This window comes from Mustela nivalis (assembly GCF_964662115.1).
Source record: "Mustela nivalis genome assembly, chromosome: 12".
Lineage (NCBI taxonomy): Eukaryota > Metazoa > Chordata > Mammalia > Carnivora > Mustelidae > Mustela > Mustela nivalis.
The window spans coordinates 93426994-93432993 of NC_139031.1; the positions used below are offsets into that span (position 1 = coordinate 93426994).

General features: G+C 37.4%; 1 long non-coding RNA gene across 2 annotated transcripts in view; it reads right to left on the reverse strand.

The window, feature by feature from the left end:
* Positions 1-258, reverse strand: part of LOC309845174 — a 63926-nt gene extending 63668 nt beyond the window's left edge. For both annotated transcript variants that reach the window (XR_014301088.1, XR_014301090.1), the window contains exon 1: positions 155-258. This is a non-coding gene — a long non-coding RNA (uncharacterized lncRNA). The remainder of the gene's footprint in view (positions 1-154) is intronic.
* Positions 259-6000: the final 5742 nt, after the last annotated feature.

Genomic DNA, 6000 nt, shown 5'->3' on the forward strand with positions numbered 1-6000 from the left:
ATCAAGGCAGAAAGAGACCCCTCCCAACCATGGCAGAACAACTCTAAATTTGCGTCCAAGTCTCCAACTCTTTGAAGTCATGTTCTCCATCCCCTGAGTGTGGCCTGCTAATTACTTCTGAGCATGCCAGAGAGGAATGTCACCCCACAACTACCACATATAATGATCACATCTTGCTAGTAGACTCCCTCTCGCTTGCTAGTTTGATGAAGCAAGCTGCTGTGCTGCAAGCTTCCAATGGAGAGGCCACAAAACAAGGAACAGAAGATGGCCCCATCCAACTGCCAGCCAGGAATTCAAGCCACCAAGCTTAAAACTGACAAGGAACTGTCAACTGTCAACACCACACGAGCACGGAAATGACCCTGAGAGAAAGCTGCGGCCATGAACAACAGGTTGCTTGCAGTCTTGTGAAAGATAAATAAGAAAACAATCCTGTAACATCATACTTGGACACCTGACGCCCAGAAACTATGCAAAACTAAATGTTTCTCCTATGAAGACACCAAGTCTGTGCTACTTTGGTATCTAGCAATAGATGTCAAACAGTTGTCATGGAAACCAAATTCACCCAGTGATAAAGGGTCTAATGGACATCTCACTCTACTGGCTTTCATGTCCAGGATAGAGTCAGCCATGTCAAATCACTAAGTGAAGACTAAGAGTTTATGGCAGTCTTAGCAAAGTCAGTAAAAAATAAGGACAAAAAAAAATTTTTTTTTCAAAGTAGGGGTGGTGAGTTCCACATTGAGGAAGGGCAGCGTGAAGATATCTTGGCAGACAAATCCCTTGGTGAAACTTGGGAAAACTATTAAAAAAATGTAACCACATAATATGTCTAGAAATTGTCCTGAGGACATACAATAATTGACCAAACAATTATTCAAGAAAATCTACTATCACTTGGTAACAACACTGAGTCTTACATTGAAACCATGACCTCTCCCTCCTTTTCCCCCAAGTTCAGTGTAAAAGAAACTCCACTCCAGATAGTGCAGCCTAGAACTGCTCTCTCCCATTCCCCCAGCTGCAAATCAAGGGCTGTAATACCTTCCCAGGAGGAGCAGGATTTCAGCATCTCTCATTCTGTCCCCTAGCCACTCATGGCACAAGCTACACTCTGGGCAACTGCAGCTGGGGTATCACAGATTCCTTTTTGCACCCAGCTTCCACTTGTGAGTTGAGAGTCTGTATATCTGGCAGGAGCCCTGAGAACACTGGGGATGAAGTTACCCTCATCTTGACTCATCCCTAAGGTAGGTGTTACCAGCCAGGAGATACAGTCCATGGAGGCAGGTAGTCATGCAAAGGGGCAGGTAGAGAAAGTCTTCATCAAACCACTGTCACCCCAGAATGACAGTGCATGTGCCTGACTGAGAAGCAGTCTCAGAGGCTTCCTGCTATGGGAGACATAAACTTTATGAAGATAACTCAGCTAGTCAATAAACAGACAAATAACGACAGCAAGCTCCAGAGATAGAGGTGGCACCCAGGGTTGCTACAATATATTATCTAAAATGTCCTGTTGGCAACAGAAAATTATGCAAAATGCAAAGAGCAGGAATATATACACAGGAGGTCAGTAACATGTAACACGAAAGTTCCCGTGAGAGTGACCAGAAGTTGTATTTATAACAATTTCTGAGCTGACATCTACTCCAATGTCCTTTCATTAAAAATAATAAAACCAGGGACGCCTGGGTGGCTCAGTTGGTTAAGCAGCTGCCTTCAGCTCAGGTCATGATCCTGGCATCCTGGGATGAGTCCCACATGGGGCTCCTTGCTCGGCAGGGAGCCTGCTTCTCCCTCTGCTTCTGCCTGCCTCTCTGTCTGCCTGTACTCGCTCTCTCCCCGCTTCTTTCTCTGATAAATAAATACAATCTTTTAAAAAACAAACAAAAAAAACAATAAAACCACAACAATAGCAAAATCAAAAGAAACCCTCCAAATTAATATAGTAGAAATAGAAGGGAACTTCCTCAACCTGTTAAGAAACATATATAATATATGTTCTTATAATATGTTTATATATATACAATGTTAATATATGTTAATTATATATGTTTATTATATTATAAATTATATTATATATTATTTCTTATAATATAAGAAACATCTACTCCATCTCTTATTATATAAGAAACATATATAATATAAAGGGGTATGATGTTACCCCAGCTAACATCATACTCAATGTGAATGGCTGGTGGTTAATACTAGGACTATAAGGTCAGGAATGAGAAAGGCTCTTCACTCTTACCACTTGTTCTCAAAATTTACTGGAGGTCTTAGCAAAGGCAACTATGACAGAAAAAGAAATAACAGGCATCCAGATCAGAATGGAAGAAGAAACACCATCTCCACTCACAGGCCATGTGATCATGCATCTAGAAATTTCTAAAGAACCCACCAAAGAACTATTAGAACTAATGGATTAAATAGGCTGCAGGCTTCAGGATCAATATGCAAAACTGTATTTCTATATTCACAATGAACAATCCATAAGTGAAATTAAAAGAATAATTCAACTTATAATAATATAAAAAACACTAAAATGTTCAAGAATCAATTTAACAAAAAATATGAAAACCATAATCTCAAGCCCACAAAATATTGTTAAAAGAAATTAAAGAAGGGGGTGTGTCTGGGTGGCTTAGTCGGTTAAGCAGCTACCTTCAGCTCAGGTCATGATCTCAGAGTCCTGCGATGGAACCCCATATCAGACTCTTTGCTCAGCAGGGGCCTGCTTCTCCCTCTCCCTCTGCCTGCCACTCTGCCTACTTGTGATCTCTATCTCTCCATCAAATAAATAAATAAATAATCTTAAAAAAAAAAAGAAATAAAGGAAGGTCTCAAGAAATGGGAAAAGTATCCCATGTTCATGATTCAGAAGATTTAATATTATTAAGACATTGATATTTCCATAATATGATATAAAGGCATAACATAATTGCTATCATAATTATAGAAGAATTCAGTATAGAACTTAACAAGCTGGTTCTAAAATTTAATTGCAAAGTACTACTAATATCCAAAACAATCTTGAAAAAGAAGAATAGCGCACAACGACTAATATTTTGTGATTTCAAGACATAAGTACAAGATATAATAATCATGACAATGTGAAACTGGCATCAGAATAAAGATATAGATCAATCTTATAGAACAGGGATTCCAAAACTAAACACATGCATCTATGGCCAATTGATTTTCAATAAGGATTCCAAGACCACCCAATGAGGAAAGAAGTATTTTCAACATATGGTCTTGGAACAACTGGATAGCCATACACAAGAGAATGAAGTTCTACCTCTCACCATATATAAATGTTAACTCCAAATGGATTATAGATCTAAATGTAAGAAGTAAGACTATAAAATCCTTAGAAGGAAGTATAGGGGACAAAATTTTGTGAGCTTGGTCTACCAGTGATTTCTTAGATATGATACCAAAAGCACAAGCAAACAAAATAAAAAGGTAACTTGTACTTAGGCAAAATGAAAAATCTTTGTTCTTGAAAGGACATTATCAAGAGAGATATAAGACAATGCACAGAATTGAAATATTTGAAAATCATACATCTGATAAGAGACTTGCATCTAGAATACATAAATTATTCTTGAAATCTAATAATATAAAGCCATATAACCCAATTAAAAATGTGCAAACATTTTTTCATTTTTTCTGAACATATGCAGAAAAAGCATTTGACAAAGTACAACCTCCAGCTATAGTAAAAACCCTCAACAAAGTAGGTTTAAAGGGACCATACCTCATATATGGAAAACAACAGCTAACATCATCCTTAAAGGCAAAAACCAGAATTTATCCCTTAATGTCAGGAACAAGATGAGGATGTCCACACTCACCAGTTTTATTTTTAAAATGTTGATTTGTTTTTAATAAACAAAATATATAAACTGACCATAGATTAGTCTTCACAAAAATTTCAGTAAGATAAAAATGTGGAAGTTTTTTTTTTATTTAATTTTATTTCTTCAGTGTTCCAAGATTCATTGTTTATGCACCACACCCAGGGCTCCACTCCCCAAACTCAACACCCCAAAACCAGATAACCACATCAAAAAATGGGCAGAAGACATAAACAGGCACTTCTCCAAAGAAGACATACAAATGGCTAACAGACACAGGAAAAAATGTTCATCATCATTAGCCATCAGGGAGATTCAAATCAAACCACATTGAGATACCACCTTACACCAGTTAGAATGGCCAAAATTAACAAGCTAGTAAATGACATGTGTTGGAGAGGATGTGGAGAAAGGAGAACCCTCTTCTTACACTGTTGATGGGAATGCAAATTGGTGCAGCCACTTTGGCAAACAGTGTGGAGATTCCTTAAGAAATTAAATGTAGAGTTTCCCTATGACCCTGCAATGGCACTACTGGGTATTTACCCCAAAGATACAGACGTAGTGAAAAGAAGGGCCATCTGTACCCCAATGTTCATAGCACCAATGGCCACAATCGCCAAACTGTGGAAAGAACCAAGATGCCCTTCAACAGACAAAAGGATAAAGAAGATATGGTCCATATATACAAGGAAGCCATCAGAAAGGCTGAATGCCTGACTTTTATATCAACATGGACGGGACTAGAAGAGATTATGCTGAGTGAAATAAGTCAAGCAGAGAGAGTCAGTTATCATATGGTCTCACTTACTTGTGGAGCACTCTCACCACTTTTATTCAACATAGTACTGGAATTCTGAGCTGCAGCAATCAGACAAAAGGGAAGGGGAGGGAAGGGAAGGGAAGGGAAGGGAAGGGAAAGGAGAAAAGAGCATCCAAATCAGCAAAGAAGAAGTAAAATTTTCACTATTGGCAAATGGCATGAAACTATATATAGAAAATTCACGAGTCTAACAAAAAACTGCTAGAACTAATAAACAAATTTAGTAAAGTTGCAGGACACAAAAATCAATGTACAGAAATATGATACATTTCTATACAGCAATAATGAAGCAACAGAAAGAGAAATTAAGAAATTAACCACATTTAAAATTCCACCAAAATTAATAAGATAACTACAAATAAACCTAACTAAAGAGAAGAAAGATCTGTACTCTGAAAACTGAAAAACACCAGTGAAAGAAATTAAAGACAACACAAAGAAATGGGAAGATGTCCCATGTCCGTGGATTGGAAGAACAAATACTGTTAAAATATCTATACCACCCAAAACAATCTATAGATTTAAGAAAATCTCTATTAAAATACCACAAGCATTTTTCACAGAACTAGAACAAAAACATTAAACTTTGTATGGAACCACAAAAGACCCCAGGTAGCCAAAGTAGCCTTGAAAAAGGAAATCAAAGATGGCGGCATCACAGTTCTGGACCTCAAGTTATATTACAAAGATTCAGTGATCAACACATATGATATTAGCACAAAAACAGACACATAGCTCAATGGACCTGAATGGAAAAGCCAGCAATGGAGCCATAATTATATGATCAATTAATCTTCGACAAAGCAGGAAAGAATATCCAGTGGAAAAAAGACAGTCTCTTCAACAAACATTGGGAAAACTGGACAGACACAAACAGAAGAGTGACACTGGACCCTTTTTTATTCCATGTGCAAAAATAAACCCCAAATGGATTAGGGACCTAAATATGAGACATGAAAACATAAAAACCCTAGCAGAGAACACAGCAATAATTTCTCTGACATCAGGCATAGCAACACTTTTCTAGATATGTCTCCTGAGGCAAGGGAAATAAAAGGGAAAATAAACTATTGGGACTTCATCCAAATAAAAAGCTTCTCCACCGAGAAGGAAACAATCAACCAAACTAAAAGGCAACCCACATAATGGGAGAAGATATTTTCAAGTGACATATCTGATAAAAGGTCAGTATCCAAAATATATAAAGAACTTATAAAACTCAACACCCAAAAAACAAATAATCCCATTTAAAATAGGTCAGAAATCATGAATAGACATTTCTCTAAAGAAGACATCCAGGGGCAC